The sequence below is a fragment of the Camelus dromedarius genome, chromosome 7 (genome assembly GCF_036321535.1).
Source record: "Camelus dromedarius isolate mCamDro1 chromosome 7, mCamDro1.pat, whole genome shotgun sequence".
NCBI lineage: Eukaryota > Metazoa > Chordata > Mammalia > Artiodactyla > Camelidae > Camelus > Camelus dromedarius.
The window spans coordinates 55,710,091-55,728,176 of NC_087442.1; the positions used below are offsets into that span (position 1 = coordinate 55,710,091).

At 32.9% G+C, this 18,086-nt stretch overlaps 1 protein-coding gene and 1 long non-coding RNA gene across 4 annotated transcripts in view; one reads left to right on the forward strand and one right to left on the reverse strand.

Annotated features, from left to right (window-relative positions):
* LOC116153992 (uncharacterized) overlaps nt 1–11,779 on the forward strand; it is a 64,868-nt gene extending 53,089 nt beyond the window's left edge. Inside the window, exon 4 of the long non-coding RNA XR_010381674.1 lies at nt 11,109–11,779. This is a non-coding gene — a long non-coding RNA (uncharacterized LOC116153992). The remainder of the gene's footprint in view (nt 1–11,108) is intronic.
* PHF14 (PHD finger protein 14) overlaps nt 1–18,086 on the reverse strand; it is a 139,453-nt gene that overhangs the window by 52,222 nt on the left and 69,145 nt on the right. The gene's annotated exons all lie outside the window — the stretch shown is intronic.

An 18,086-nucleotide genomic window follows, 5' to 3' on the forward strand; every position in this document is an offset into this window, starting at 1 on the left:
CCAAGGATTGTAATTATGGAGAAGAGATACGTTAGCTCACTTGGAGAAGGAAACTGCCAATGGTCAGAGCTGCTTGGAGAGGGAATGGGCTGGCTATACATTTCCATCCCTGCCAGTAACTATTTCCTCTCTCTTAGTAGTGATACTGAGCAGATGATTCAAGTGTCAAATGGATGGTAGGATTACAGACTTTGAGATCCTTTTCAGGACTGTATTTGTTTTGAAATTGCTTGAGCTACGAAAGTTACAAAATTTGAGAAAAAATGAGGTTGATGCCTTCATTCTATAGATGAAAAAATGATTATAATGGTAATGTAATTCAAATTCATTAATCTAGCCAGTAGCAGAACTGTGGCTAGAGTCCCAGTCTTTCTAAATAACTGAATATATAATAGATAATTCCTTTTGTATAAGTAAACATTAATACGCTATAATAGAAAATAAGTTTAAAATTATAAAAAATAAATTTTACTGAAAAACAAATGAGTGAAACAAGAAATATTTCATTGCTATATATGCTTAAAATCATAATGTTTACTATTCTAAAACTGTGTACTCCAGAAATACCACACTTCACTATGTAATTAATGGTTACTATGTTCAGGCTTCTGTTTTCGTTAAACACAATTTACTCGTCCATGATGCATTTATTTTAAAAAGAAAAAAAATTTTAATTCAAGCACTGATAAGAAAAATATGTATAAATTGTACTAAGTTACTTAAAGGTTTAGTGTTTTAATATATATTTGAAAGTCAAAGAATGTCATATTAAATACTAAATGTGTGAGGCAGGTTAGCCATTCCACAAGTCTAACAAAACCATCAAATCAACTTAATTATTAAGAAAAAAAATACTCAGTAAACATCTTCTTTTTAATCTCAATTTATCAGAATACCACCTTAATAAGAAAAATTCAGTGGCAGCTAGGCCTCTCTATATTTATAATCCAGTAACTTTAAATGCATTCTGAAAATTTCTAATTCAACACACTAAAAAGAAACCCCTAATTCCCTAGGATGCCATTCACCTATTGCATTATGTCTCCAAAAAATAAAAAATAGCCACTAAACTTTCTGTTATTGGTATTATCATTCTTTCTAATTAGTTATCTTAAAGTCGGCTAGTTTGGTTTAACACTCTCCTTTCTCTCCTCCCCATTTTGGTTAATCATGTGCTGTAACCTCTAGCATGAATTTATGGTTCCTGGATCAGTCTAATCCTTTCCATTTATTTTACCATCAGTCTGAAAGTTCCAAGCCTCCAAACTGGTCTATCTCCAGCTGCCTATTTAGTCATCAAACAGGCCACCACAATATCAATCTCCTAAAGTACCATTCTGTCACTTCTCACCTTCAGTGAATCCCCATTAGGACTCTTAAATTCGTTAGTCTCAATCCAGGCTCCAAAATACCTTTAACCTACATCACACATGACTCCAACAATCCCACCCTATATCTCTGTTCGTATTTGTCGTTCATTCTCTTGAAGGATCAGTACCTCCCATCTCAAACTTCTGAAACCTATTCATACTTCAAGATCCAACTTAGATGTCACCCTGGTTTATATGAAGATCCCTCCCTCATCCTTTTAGGAATATTCCCATCATCCTCTAAATTCTTATGTCTCATATATCCTCCATATACCAATTTGATGGATGAATAAATGAATGGATTTTAATATCCTTAATAAGTATTAAATAGGTTTGAAAATTAATTTGATGAGAATAAACAGGGGGATCTTATTTTTTTTAAAATAGAGAAAAATAGATTCCATAATTTCTTTACAAATGAAAGCTTTTTGAAAAGTACAAAGAAATCTTTGGACAGTCAGCTTTCCTTTTAAGAAGATCTACATTTACAGGCCATGTCACAACAAGGTCCTTGATATAATCAGGTGATTTTTCAATTCTTTAATAATTGACACAAATGAGCAACCTGACAAAAGAAATGGATCTGGAAGATTTCAGTCACTTAAAAAGAAAGCTATTGACTGATGTAATTTCACTTGGATGTGACTGAATCCCATTGATTTAGTCTTTCCTAGGCCTATCTTCCTTGTGCAGCTGTCTGTATCCATCTGATTTACTGAGCAATTACAGGGAGTGCCTAACAATTTCATTCAAAGCACAACTCCTCCTCCACTTGCTATTATTTGGAGAGAACATACTTAAAGAGTTATTTTTATGTAGTTCAATCTATCAATTCTCACAGTGCTCAACTGGCTAAATCACACTTAGGGCCCTGGGCTTTATGTATTACTTTGCATCAGCAAAATCACACACACACCCACCCACACCCACACACGATGCAAGAGAATGCACAATTTTACACTAAAGCCATATCATACACTTTAATAGTATAGTCATGAGGTAATAATCAGTTACCTTAACACTTTTCTCAAACTTGCCTTAGTATTTTAGGAATACAGAAATACATTAAGCACCTCATTTAAAAATGTTCCCAGAGTTCTGAAGTTCAACTTTTTAGCAAACCATGGAGTGTTCAGATAGATTCAAAGGAAAGCCATAAAGAATTATACAACTGATAGAGTACCTATGAAAGAAAGGCTGCTGAAACTCAGTTAATCACTTTTTAATTTTTTCTAAATTTCTGTCACTTTCATTCACCAAAGAATTAAAGTAAGGGTATAATAAAACAAACTGGTTAAAAAACAACATACCCTTGCCTAGGATAGAATTAAATATCATAATAACCAATTTGACTAAATGAAAATAGGTACTATTTTGGAAAGAGAGAATAAATTCTGGAATTGATAGTTTAATTTTCAGATAATAACACATGCAAGGAAACAAAGATCACAAGAACCTTCTTTTCTTTCTTTTTAACATGCAGTTTTAAAGAGAAAAAAGTCCAGATTTAACAGTAAATAAGTCTTTTGAAACATCTGTTAACTTTTTTCTGTGTTCTAGCTTCTATTTCTACAAATAAAGTTAGTATAAATCAAAAATGTAGCTGATAAAAATAACTGTCAAGATGAAGACAATCTAATTCCAAATCTAATTCTTATCTTAGAGTACTACAGATTAAGCAATGAAGTATAAAGAGAGCAATGTTATATATATCTTACGTATATATGTTTATATATTATATATTCATATATAAAATAATAGTTTTCTTATTTATCAATACAAAAAAAGATGCTTAATAAGACTGAAAAACTTGCCCACAGATAACATGTCTGTTTGATATCAATAAGTCACACATGATTACCAAAAATTGTTTTCAGGGATTTAAGACAGCCAAACTTAAGAGTAAGAAGGTTTAGGAAATTTAAAAAGTGAACAATTTTAGATATGGGATATAATATTTACCACTATAATGGGTACAAAATTTTAAAAGATGTGACTGTGAAGATTAAAGCTCAAGAAATGTATGAAGAATTAAATTGTGTATCAGTTACACTGAAGTGACCAGATTAAATGAATAAAAGGTCACAGAATAAAAGTAGGTGTCACAGAGGGAAATATGGAAGCCCAACGACACACAGTGACATGACCCTGCAAACGGTTTAGTACTTCAAGTATTTAAACAATAAAAAGACTTCTAGAGTTAATCCGGAAGGAGCTATATTCTTCAAAACCGCAACTAAAATGATGAATGGTCCAGATGCTAGCATAAAAGCTTAAAAGTATTCACATTTCATTAAAAAACTACTGTTAATAGGGTATGTAAAAGCACAACTGTGCACTATAATAGGCTCTTTAAAAAGAGTAGGATTATTATAAGAACTTACTTACACAGAACTGGAAGAAACATGATAATGAACACTAACATCAAGAGGTCTGGGTTCCAAGCCTAACTCACACTAACCAAGTGATCTTTCACAAACTATCCATCCAATAAATTACTGAAACATTACAGCATGCCAGGTTTTAACCTGGCTATTGAAATATAAAGATAAGTAAAACTCTTCTATCAAGTTCACAGTCTGATGGGGGTGGGTGGTCAGATAAACAAAAGTGTAAGATTCTAAATAGGAGAGATTCAATACAGAGTGACAAGTATTAGCACAGATGCCTACATAAACTGCCAATGAGGCATATCGGATAGACAGACTCTTTGGTCAGTAGAAGAGAGGGAGTAAGGGAACAATTAACAACAAAAAAACACTAACAGAGGATTAAAGCAAGTGTTAAAAGGTAAGCAGAAATTTATCAGGCAAAGAATATGAGAAATAAAATTTGAGGCAGAAGGAAAGTAGAGAGGAATTTTTAAAAAGAGTATGTCAGAAAATCCACATAGTTTGGTACAGCTGGAGTAAAAGACACTTGTGGATAAGTGACAGGGTTTGAGAGTTTCCTGGAGATCCTCTGAAAGGACTTAAGCAAACAGGGGAGTAATGTGATACAGAAAGAGGGCTATGGATGCATTAAGTGCAGAAAACAGGGAGCTTACAAAGAGAGAGAAATTTGAGAACATTTTCTGCAAAAGCTCAAACAAGACAGTAGGAAGGGCAAAACTGAGGCAGGAGGAGTGAAGCAGCAGAGTGAAGGTAAAGACTGCTGTAAAATGTAAGGAATTGATAATTTATATACTGAACCTGAGATGCCTGTGGAATCTCAATTGGAGATGTTTTGCTAGGCATCTGGCTATACCAGTCAGAAACTTAAATGGAGAGAGTCTGACTAGAATTAAAAATATGGAAGTACTTTGCATTAATGAGAAAACAGAAGACATGTCAAAGATGAGATCACCAAGGACTGTGTAGAATGAAAAAATGTCCTTGGACAGAATGTTAAGGAACAGTAACACGTGCAGTGAAGGCAGAGGTAGAGAAGTCTATAAAAGGACTGTCCAGAGAGATAGAATGTCTAAGAGAACGCCATGTCTTGAAAGCCAAAGGAAAGGAATCAACTGAGAAGAAACTGAAGATCTATATAGAAAAGTCAAGGAGGATGGGATCAAGGGCACTAGCAGAAATGTTAGCTTTAGGAGGAAAAGGGAACACCTTTCCTACAGCACTGTTAGGAAAAGAGGAGAGGGAAGGGTGGTGGAAGAGAGATGCCCATGGGTATCAATACGTTTATGTATGTTACAGGTTCCATGCCAGGAAGGTTAGGCATTTCTGCCTGATGGTTCTGTTTTCTATATGAAGCAGGAGATGAGGTTATTTGTTAAAGATGAAGGAGGCAGAGAAGAGGTGGTGAGATAAAGAGCATGAGAAATATGGAAACAGGTGCTGTTGGAAATTAAAAGGTCAAACTGACTAGGAAAATATGGAAGGATTGCCAGACAACACTGAGGGCCTAACTGATAATAATTAGGTATGTTTAAAATATACATATACACCAATGAGTTATTTACACCTCAGTAGACATATCGTGTCACCCTGTTTAGTATTTCGTTGCTTAACTAAGTGAAGATGTGCACAAAAACTTATTTAGGTCACCTTTAGTGTCTTTTTTGAGGAGGAATTTTGGTGTTTATTTCAACCATATGTTCTTCCTAGGCAATGGTAGTTTCTGAGGAAAGGTTCATGTTAAGTTTTTGTAAGCTGTGGTCAAGTGATCATAGCCATGTTTTTAATAGTTACTTAGCGTGTGATCAAATAGGGCTCTATATATACATTAAATTCATATAATTAACTTACTTACAATTTTGTAAAAAAATTTTGTGTTTTACTCATAATCCTACCATACTAAAAAAATACTACGGTCATTTCTTGTTCCCTTACAATCTCTAGCTATACATATATAACAATTTAGTAGCATATACTTATCTTCTAAAATAGGTTTCTTCATTCCTATGTAATTATCTTATAATCGATAAAAGAAGGTAAGTGATATTCTTTGTGCTACTGATGTGCTATAGTTTATCATCCCTCTCCTGCACAACGTTTAAGCTGTTTTTATTCTGGGATTTGTGTGTTTTTGGTGTGGGTAATTTTCCTACTATGAATATGGTTTAAAATGTTCTTTAAATAGCTTTTTTTTCTTTATATATTTCTTTGTGATAAATTCCGAGGAAGGTTATTACAATAAGAATATATATATAACCAACACAACGAAAACAGTAAGAAAATCTATTTTTTCCTTAAAATGAAAACGTGAACTTGTATGTAAAATATACAATATTTACAAATTTATAAATTAGATACTTTCAAATGCCTGAAAATCAAAAATATTATGTTATTTTCATTGTTAGTGTTTGAATCCATTTAGCAATTTATAAAATACTGATTTGTATACATGTGTGCAGGTATGTGTGTGACCAATACAAATTTCCTTCTGCAGTTAATAATAATCTTGCAAAGTTAAATTTTATACTGAATGAAACAAAGTAAGCAGTATTCTACCAGAAATTAAAACTTGTAAAATTACATCCTACAAATAATAATTACCCTTGGGTGACTTTATGTAAGTTTGAAGATGTATATTTTCTTTTTTCTTTTCTTTTTGCCTCCATTCAACTTTTGGAAATCATCAAATTTTCCTAAGCTATTCATAGCTGATTTTCTTATTACATATTTAGTTAGAATGCTTGGCCAGTATCAGTAAAGAATACTAGAGTTAGAATCTTATAGGTGTGTCTATGCACGTCTCACACATACACACATACAGGCACACACAAATGAAGCTATGAACATGAATGAAATAACCTACAGATTAATTACCAAGTGGGACGGGTAATAAGAGTCAAACAGGTAGCTCGTAGACATAATTCATGTCAGCAAGAGGCACTTAAAAGATTAAATGCATGGATAAAAAAACACCTTAGACATCAATCACTGCAGTGAAGAAAAAGACTATGGCACTTTATCAAAATACCTGTATCAAAAAACACAGCAAACAAATGAACAAACAAAAAAATAGGTGAAGAAAGAAACCCAGTGTCTTTTATTGCCATGGAATTACCCCAGGAAGCCAAATTAGGATTTCTCAACCTGTAACAAATTTCTTTCAGATTAGAATGAAAAGGAGGCCCAGACTGTTGCACATTACAAAACAAAGTATAGCCTTATTTCCTCTATTCTGACAAAAATTAGGGCATCTAACTTAACTGACTTTGTATTACCGAAGTAGATAAAATTAACAAAAACTAACGGTAAACATACATATTTTCTGAGTAAAGTTGATCCAGATTTCAATGAATTAGGTACTATCCCTAGAAATACAAGAAAAATGTTATGGGTAATAAAACTCATTAAAAAATTTAAACGTATCTTAACTCATAGAATAATACATCCATGAAAAAAAGATGACTTTAATTACTATACAAATTATATTAAAATAAAGACAAAAACTACAACCCCAATCTAAACAAGGCTTCAATATTTTGTATATAAAAATAACATAACTAAGTTAACTTTCCACTAATGTCTGATGACTGTCACTCAATATATTAAACTTAGTCTGGGAATATTAAAATTAACTTTATTAATATATGATACTTACACACTAAAAATCATGGATTGACCCAAACATATAGACTAAATAAATGATTGAAAAGCTCTCATTCCACCGAAAAATAGAAGATCATTTTAGATAAGAGAGTATAACATAAAGACAAGGCAAGATGGTACAAAAGTAACAAGTTTTAGGAAGGAGAACTAGGTTATCTGAAGCTGTGAATAACTGATATGAAGATAAAAAGATAGACTGAGGTCTATCTTGGAGGGCCTTATAAGCCATGTTTTAAACTCTAGATTTACTTTGTAAGAAGTGAGAAGCATCTGGACAAATTTAAGTACAGTATGAATGAGTTCATTCAGACAACTAGATGGAGACTGGAGACTTTAAGCTAGTGAAGGTGCTGGTTACTGTAATAGAGTAAGAGAGAGTGGATAACAACATATAACTTCTACATATTTTTATTCATTTAACCCTCACAGCAATTCTATGAGGTGGGAACGATTATTATTCCCAGTTTATAAATGAGGAAACTAAGACACAGAGATTATATAATCACCTCAAAGTCAAAACCAGTAACTGTTGGCTGAGGATTTGAACCCAAATAATCTGGTCCCCAAATTCAAGTATTTTAATCACTGTTTTCCTACTGACAAGAACTAGAGGAAAACACTGAAACTATGAAAACCAAAAGCTTTAAAAAGAAATGATGATCACCAATGTTAAATGCTGAAACAAAACCAAATACGAAGAATACTTAGGAAATTGTAAAAGGCCACTGAATTCAGCAATTCAGAGTCCACCAGTGACTTTTTCAATGGAAACAATAATTTTTGCCTTCATAATCAATCACCAGACATGGATTCAACTTCCTCAAGGTCCAAAACACTATACGAAAGGTTACAACATTAACAAGTAGCTTCAACATGCTTTAAAATTTCCAGTCTCAATATTTAAAAATTAACAAAATAGAGTTTCTGAAAAACAAATTATGTTTTTAAGTCAACAAAAGAATATGACATATACTAGTAAAGCAAAATAACGTTTTTACATTAGACTAATGCACAAATTTAAAAATTATTTTTAAATGGCATAGTATCTCATCAGATCTTTAAAAGTATTGCAAGTAAAACTTGGCATAGATCATCTAAAGGGCAAAGAAAAGTAATATGCACTGCCTGCCTTGGTAATGCTTGAGATACCAGCTGGCTATTTCATAATAACACATCAGATTAGTTTTTTCAGATATAAATATCACAACATATAAAAATTAAAATCTTGATTTTGCAGAAAGTGCCATTAACAAGCAAAGCACACATACAAACACACATACGAGAACTTGAAGGAAAATATCTGCAGCTTGTACAAAGATATGTGATAAATTCATCATTTTTTAAAAAGGGAAAATACCTCAATAGGTAGAGGCACAGGATATGGAAAGATAGCACATGGGTGAGAAAATCCAGATGGGTAATCAAAATATGAATAAATGCTCAATCTCACAGGCAGTCACAAAATTCAGTCAAACCACCAATTTCTGCCCACCAGATTGTCAAAAATTTATGTAATATCCTCACATTCATATCTATTAGGAAATAAAGTAACAATATCTATTAAAATGTAAAATATGCAGATAATTTGGTCTAGTAAACTCACTTTGGGATAGAAATCAAGCAGAAAAAAAATGAATTCCAGCTATAGGGAAACACTACAATGTAATTATGGTACATCTACATTATGATATATTTTGTACCTATGTTCTGTATTTACTGAAAAAGTCCGTTATGTGTCCTCAAGTTAAAAAAAAAAAAAAAACAAGTTTCATAGTAAAGCGTATAATAGCTATAGAAGGGAGAGAGGGAGGAGGCCAGCCAATGAGCCCTGAGTATTTTGTCTGCATTTAGAAGAAATCAGTACGGATGATAATACAGTAAACTATGATGTCTGTTACCTCAAACGGGCAGGATTTTGAGTAAGTCTGGAGAAAGTAACATTCTTCTATACACTTATTATCTAAGTGATTACAAACAAGATATATTGCTTTAGTACTTTAAAAAAGGCTATCTGTATATGCCACAACATTTGTTTTACTGATGTTTTTATTTTTTCCAGAGTATGTGTGTGTGTGTGTGTGTGTGTGTATTCTTCATGAACATGCTGAAGTTTAAGTTTTCTAATTGTTATTTTAAACTACACTTTTTAGCAAACAGTAATAGTTGTGAAAGCAGCATCTTATAAAGTATCTTTCTATATCTTACTTATATAATGTTACAGTGTCCCCCCAAAATAACCACAAATTGTGCTTTTTCAGGTCAAATAATTCTCCACAGACCTCTGCTTGAATCTGCCCACTGCCATAAATGGACTTATCATCCTGGCTATGCTCACAGAGCCTCTCTTCTCTTCTGGAATGCTTTGTTCCTTTCTTCCCTACTTGCCTAAACCTATCTATTCTTTAACAGTTCCACTGGTTTTACTGGCTACCACTGTTTTTTGTTTTTTAGTTTTAAATAATTATCTTACTGGGTAATCCTATGCTAACTAAGAGTTCCCATTATGTGAGAATTTTCAGAAAACAAATTATTTCTAAAACAATTACTTCTAACAAATTTCTCTGCCTTTCTGGTCCTAATGATGGAGAGGCAGAGAAAGGGGAGGGGAGAGGGAGAGTGGAGGGGAGGGAGGAAAGGAAGGAGAGGAAGAAAGGAAAAAAGGAAGGAAGAAAAAGAAAGGAAAGAAAAGAAAAAGAAAGGTACTTGCTCAGCAAGGCATACTTTAATTATATCACTACCAAAGCCCTTAAATCATTTTCAGTTGAAAATCTGGGGGTATATATCCACACGGGGTATATATATCCACACTGCGTATCGTCCTGATTAGTTCTTTTGATATAGATAATTGTTTGAAAATTTTAAAGAATTGCTTAACTCAGTATAAACCCTTCCATTCTGAGACATTTGGAAGAAGGAGCAGCAGAATTAAAGTCTGTCAGGAAACTAAATCTAATCTACACATAATAGAGTTCATAAAGAGTGACAGTCTCCTAGCGGAGAAGTTAGTCAACTAGGTGAAAAGGCACACTGACTGAGAAATTCCAAGTTAAATGTCCATTCCCTTAGTTGAAATTGCACCTTTTATGAATATTCATATAATCCTTGGAGGGAGGGACCAAAGTAGTGTTCAGTCAAATATTGATGCATTTTGATTTCAAAAATGAGATACTAAGAAATACGTATTTGCCAAACAAATTCTCAAGATTTTTGGTTTTGTTTTTTAAATAATTGTGACTCGGCCCATACCCAGGCACTCTGTATCAGCACTAAAACAGAAAGTCCAACATTGCAAAAGTATTACCAGTTATATTCCGACAAGCTACCTTCTCTTTCTCAGGATGTTTGCATAGGTGTAAATAAGCTCTATACTAGTTTTCAGTGGGACAACTTTATGACTTCATTCCCAGTAGAAATGTGCCCTCTCAAAGGTAACAGGCATTGATCTTTCAGACCAGTGAGTCTATTTGTACTTTGATTCCTTGTAAAATCAGCTCTTCTAATAATACATCCAAAGTGACAATAAAAAGTAGGACACTTAAAAAAAAAAAAAGTAGGACACTTTCTGGGTTACATGCAGTAGGTTAGGCATATGTAATTACCAAACAAAGCTCTCCTAATTTATTGACATGCCATTTCTTTTTCTTGGGGGGAGAGTATTTAACTTTTGTTTTTCTTTTTAATGGAGGTACTGGGGACTGAATCCAGGACCTTGTGCATACTAAGGACCCACTCTACCACTGAGCTATACCCTTCCTCCACTGACAAGTCACTTCTGATCAAGAGTTACTAGGAAGAAAAAAGAAGAGGGGAGGACAATTGAGAAAAAAATTAAAGAACAAACAATGTTTTGAAGATATAAAAGAACTAAATGATTTGTATATCACAGTTAACATAAGATAAAAATATGGAAAAGTCATGTTCCTAAAAAAAAAATTAACTTATTTATTTAGAAAACAGATGCCTATAATAGAATTCAGTGCTTGGTCACTATTCCCCTTATTCCTATCCTAACTTTGGTTTCTTTTCAATGAAAAAAGGAGCCAGCAAAACAAAATGCCACCATTAAATCACTTTGCAACACTTTGTGTCAAAAATGTAATGGGAAATGCACACATCAAGGGAAAGGTTACTGTTCTTCCAGAACATCTTTTCATTTGGTTCATGGCTCATCCTTCTACATAACTGTGCAGAAACTACTGATGGTTTTCTCTCTTGGTTTAATCTGGCATTTGAAGGATTATGGCATTTTCAGGAAACCACAGTGCAGTGATTTTAGTGGTTATCTGGCTGAAAGTGATACTGTGATTTAGAATAACTGCTCTGTTTATGTACAATGGTAAAAGTCAGCTACCAAGTCATCTCACAATATAAACCTAATTCTTAATTGTGTATTTTCTTAATAATGCATGAGGTCAGTCTAGAAAGTGAAATTAGAGAGAACGCCTTTTAAATGGGAGCCTACTGTATATAGATATACCATATTTAGCTTTAAATTCTATTGACTGCATTGTAATAGGAAGAGCTAATTCTGAAACTGATAATCTTCATTCCAGTTTAGAATATAATTGCTCTTTGAAACTGTTTCACAAAAGGAATTAAAGTTAAGAGTTAAAAGAAAAATTCTTAATAATTAAAATGAAACCATACATCATACACGTAAAACATTAGGAGCTATAAAGTGAGAGTAAATATGAAATATGCCATAAATACCCAGGTAAGTCATTTTTATCTGCAAATATATTTTAGTCGATTTAAAAGCTCAATCTGTTATATTTTCTTTTATAGCATTAAGACTAAAACAAAAACCTTTTTAGATTAAAAGAAAACATTTTCTACTATAAATCCTTCCTCATAAGCCTATAACTCAATTAGTAAACAATGAAAACTGGCTGCCTTACTTAACTGACATATTTTTGACCTATAAAATACACAACTGAAATTAAACTTAGAAAAATATTATGGGTTAATAATACAATCAAAACTAGTACTGCTGGTGGGAGGTTTATGTTAGAAATTATTTAGAATTCTTTACACCTGGATATTTTCATTTCTGAATTTTTCTTTTTCTGCATTCCTATGGTATAATAAAATCATAGAATGTGAAAATTAAAGGGGTTTTTTTCAAATCAAGCTAATACATCACTCATTTTATGAATGAGATAACTGGTTCCCAGAGAAATTATCTGCATCCTTATGGTGACAAAGCCTCCAACCTCTCAATTTTAGTCCTATATCCTCTTCACAATTTTTCCTGGTTAGTTGCCTAATTAAGTTTTCAAGTGAGGTTCATTTTTTGAGCCTATTATAACTATTAAATGCACTATCATTGCCAAAAAGAGGGACAGAGAGACTGTCCCTTAATAAGCAAGAAAATTATCATCCTGGTTTTCCTAATTAACAACCTCTCCATATATGTAAATAATGTTAAGTAGACAATTAGAGTTATATTAATGATACATATCACACCTAGAGAATAAATGAATAGGATGAAATGAGGGAAAAATGAGGTTTGGTATTTTCTTTTTTCTACCCTTAATCATAAAATAGAGAAAGAAATATGAAAGCATTTCTGTTCAAATACAACATTAACTAAAATACACAGACACATGCATGCACATTTTAAAACCTGAACAAGATTACCCTAAGGCTATGTAATTCTGAGGCTACATATTTCTGAGTTTAAGACTTAGTTTTGTGTATGATGAAGAAAGAATCATCTTAATGATGCAAAACTTCTCAACTAAGGAACAAACTGACATTTATTTTATAATGATTCTGAAATGACAATGTTTTTATTTGCTGAGCTCACTAAATTTCAAAGAATTGAAATCCTTTGTCTATTATCCTGTATTGTACTACTCATTTAAATGATCTCTCTTATCAAAACAACAACAAACCCTCAGATCACAGGTAATCAAGAGGCTGACTAAATGTGAGGTGTATCTGTTCTCCAAATTTAATTTACCAAATGCACATATACTGTGCTTGTGATCTTGCTTTTTTTTTCTTTTTTGGAACAACTGGTGGTTAATACAAATACCTCTCAAATTCCACCTATACCTATATATTCAGATTTATTCAGTCTACAATTAGAACAATGACGTGTGTTGTTCTTCAAGACAAAACAGAGGGACTACAAAAGCACTTAGTAAACAAATGACCACAATTAAAATTACTAATGACTAAAAAAGTAAAAATATAGACAGTATCACAGATTTTCACAAACAGCAACTTCAATTAATATACATGGTATTATGTGTGTATCATGTGTGAATTAAGCATGTACACATATGCCATTTTAATGTGTATTTATACAACATAAATACAACAAAAACATATTATATTCATATACTCTTCAGATATTAACATATCTTAAATTTATTTGTAAAAGATGTAACTTGCCCCTAAAAAAGGACAGAGTGTATTTCCTTAAAAACAAATATCCCAGTGATAAACATCTATAAAGGTCAGATCTGAGTGCTGTAATCTTCATTTAACATAAAATATAAAGAATAACTTAATAACATAGCTAAAAAGGAAAGGCAGTATACTTTAATAAATCCTTTTCATATCAAAGAAAATCAAATAGCATGGTTAGAATAAATATTAGCATACTGAAGTCTCAAAGAACATCAAATACAATTTTGAAAACCATAAAATAAACAAAACATCAGATATGATCTTGAAAGAGACGTCAGCACTTAGTCTGCAAATCCATTTATCAAAGGCAAGTTTCCCAGCTGAAATGGGAATTTATGACACTGTATAGGGTCAAGAGCATAGGCTCTGGAGCCAGATGGCCTGAATTTGAGTATCAGTTTCACTAGCTTCTTTTGGGAATTTACTTAAGCTCTCTGTGCCTTAGTTTCCCCATGAATTCAATGGAGATTATAATCGTACTGCTTACCTTATAGGTATTTTAAGGATTACATGATTTAATATGTGTATCTGAGTTACCTGGTACATAGTAAGCATTATGTAAATGGTTTATTACAGTTGTTGTTTGCGTATATAGCCCATTTGCAATTCCCTAACTACTCTGCCAAGCCCTTTATTTGAATTTTTTTAAAGACAGTTTTTTTTTTTTGGTGGCAGGAGGTAATCACGTTTATTTGTTTATTCTTAGAGGAGGTACTGGGGGTTGAACCCAGGACCTCATGCATGCCAAGCATGTGCTCTACCACTTCAGCTATACCCTCCCCTTGCCCTTTATTTGCATTTATCTCATTTAATCCTCCAGCAACATATGGATTAGGTACTACTGATTACAGTTCTTTTACAGATATGAAAAAGTCACTGGGAACATAAAGGCAAAATTCACATATAAAAGAAACAGGTTTCAAACCCAGCTTAGTGGCTAAAATCCTCACACTTACTCATTATATAATACTGTCTCCCCAAATGTAGAAAAACTAAAATTTAATAAAATTTAGGCTCTTCACATAAACTTAGCAAGCTTCTTTTTAAAACATCCAATGTAAAATATCAAATTGAAGAAAGAATAAAATGGGATAATTTTTTTTCACGTATCAAGGCTCACTATAATTAGAAGTATTTCTTTAATTAGAAGTTCCTTTGAATAAAAAAAATTCATGACAGTTGTTCAGGATAGTAAGGTGAGCTTTATTTAGCAGCATCATGGTAGATATAAGAACCACTGCAATGAAATTTTACAGTGGATTGGAGAGATTGGGCTCAACTCCAAACACAGACAGCATGGGCAAGTGGGAATGAGCACAGTGGAGATCAGTGGATAGAAAATTAATTAAGAAGGAAAGATCAGGGATAAGGGGGTTTTGGCTAAATTGACTAAAAACATTTTTGCTTAAGACAGGCCAGGTGATCAGACATCACCTGGGGGCTGGGTGGAGGAGGATGAGGAGCCTGATCAGTTATCTGGGGTGATTAGATATCAAGGGTGGGAGGTTCTTAAAGCAATTTAGCAGGGTTTTTGCTAAAACTGGACTTTATATAAGAAAGTACACAAATGAGCCTATGAGAAAGTTCAGGAACCTGACTAAAGTTTTGCTCAGCAAAAAATCTTTGTTGCCTTTAGTGCACTAAAAATTTGGGGGGGGGGAGGTTCTAATTGTACTTAACCAGAAACATGTACACTACTAATACTAAGATAAAAAGTGGGTCAGGAAAGGACTAGGCTGTGAGGAACCACTGACAAGAGAACGTTTGCAGTGGTTGTCTAGGGCTGAGGGTGGGAGCTAGATGAGGGTGGGAGCCAGGATTGACTGTAACAGACAAAACACTTTCTGAGGTGACAGGAATTCTCTACAACTGGACTGCAGTGATGGCTGGACAATTCTATAAATTTATTAAAAATCATTACATTCTACACTTACAATGGCTTAATTTTTATGGTATGAAAATTAGATCTCAATATAGTTATTTTTAAAAAGCAAATATTACTTATAAAGTAGTCATTTTGCACTGACTTATTTCCCACTCTTTAACTAAATGAGAGAAAGAACAAAAATGGCTTCCATTTTAAGAGACTTAATGAAGAAAAATAATTACATTCTACACAGTTACAGAGTACTCTAGAAAGAGATTCTGAAAGTATGTGTTTACAGGAGAGCCTGTGATGGTTGTTAACAAGTAGGTGGTATGGACTAGGGAACTTGGAAGTATCACATAACCTTTGAATATCAGAGCTAGTGTGTTAGACCTCAGAGATGATATTAGCCTAAGGTCCTCTCCATTAAAAGAAGAAAACTGAGATCCATAGAGGTTAAGTGACTTGCCTAAAATTACAGAACTGTCAAGTGACAAGCTTGGACTGAGATCTCCTAACTCTCAGTGAAGCAATCATTAGTCAATCAGAAGCCATTATTTATCTACTCTTTTTGTTGTTGTTGTTTACAACATATATATATATATATATATATATATATATATATATATATATATATATATACACACACACTGTTTTAAAGTTTGTTTTTAATAATTAAAAATGAATAAAACCAATCAGGGACTATTTAAAGAAATGTCTCTGCCCTCAAAGAGATTATACACTATTTCAGTGTATAAAGCTGCAATACATACGGATTTAGCAATGCATCAGTAAATAATTTAACAAGCATTTATTCTCAATTAACTGCCTGTGCTATATTGTATTAGACTATGAGAGTCATCGCAAATAAATGAAAGTCCAAGATCCTGACCTTATCGAGTGAAAAAATTAAAAATTCATAGATAATTTCCAAGTAAGTGGATGACAGCATGACATGGGATTTGTATGTGGCTTCCAAGGGCAATCAAAGTAAGAAAAAGATCACTATGGGATCATCTAAGTCAGGAAAGATACATGAAGGAAGTAAACAGTGACCTAGTCTTGGAAGAAGAAAACATGATTCAAAGTATTACAGGAAGCAGAAAAGTCTCAAGCAAATAGTTGTAATGCACATTCAAAAGATAAGCATGACAAAAGAAAACAAACAAATGACAACTGAGAAAAAAATGAATAAATTGCCTGAAAAACACAGCTTACTAAAACTGACACAAAACAATTTTAATAATTTAATAATTTAACAATTTTAATAGCTCTATTATCTATTTTAAAAATTAAATTAATTACCAAAAATCTTCTAAAAAAGAAAACCCTGGTCCAGACAGTATCACTGGGGACTTCAATGAAAATTCAATGATGAAATACTATCAATTTTAAGTAAATGCTTAAAAAAAAAAAAAAAAACACCATTCTAACTTCTAGAAGGCCAGTATAACCCAATAACAAAACCTAATAAAGACTTAACAAGAAGAGAAATTAACAGAATATTTTCATGAATACACACATAAAACCCTTATCAAATTATCAGAGAATCAATCTAAAAACATATATATAAAAGAGGCAGTACTTCATGATTAGGAGGGGTTTATCCTAGGATTAGAAAGTTGGTGCCACATTTGAGACCACCTTATGTAGGTGAAGGAAAAGTTAGACTGAAACACTGCTCATACACCTCTGCCAAGATCTCCTTACTGAGGTGTCTTAAAGATACTCTTCTCCATTGACTCAGTATTTTTCTACTTCCTAGCCCTTCTCCCTTTCCTCCTCTCCACTCCCTTGGTCCATGAAACAGCAAGAGCCCTCTGTTCAGCACTGCCTCAGGAGAAACATTAATGCCCTACCCTCAACTCATGTCTGCCCTGATACATCGAACCCTGATCCAGTGCTATTTGGTGGGGGAAAAAAGAACATTTGGGGAACCAGCAACCTTTTCCTGTTTGGCCTCCTGCTTAATTACTGCAACAAATAAATAATTTTAATGGTAACTTTCATCTTGGCTTGTGGTCCTAATTGACCACCTCAGCACTTAACAGCTCTCAACACTTGCATAAACAAAAAAATCATATTTAAAAATTTCTTATACAACAGCATCAAAAACCATTAAATACTTAGGAATACGCTTAATAAGACGTGCAAGACGTCTACACTGAAAACTACCAAAACATCAATAAGAAAAAAAATGATACCTGAATTTGTGAATAAATAAAGAGGTATACCAAGTTCATGGATCAGAAGACAATACTGTTAAGATGTTAATGCTCCCCAAATTTATCCATGAATTCAACACAAAGCTATTCAAAATCCCAGTAGGTTTTTCTTGGTCTTTTTTTAAATGATTAAATAAACACAAACTTTACC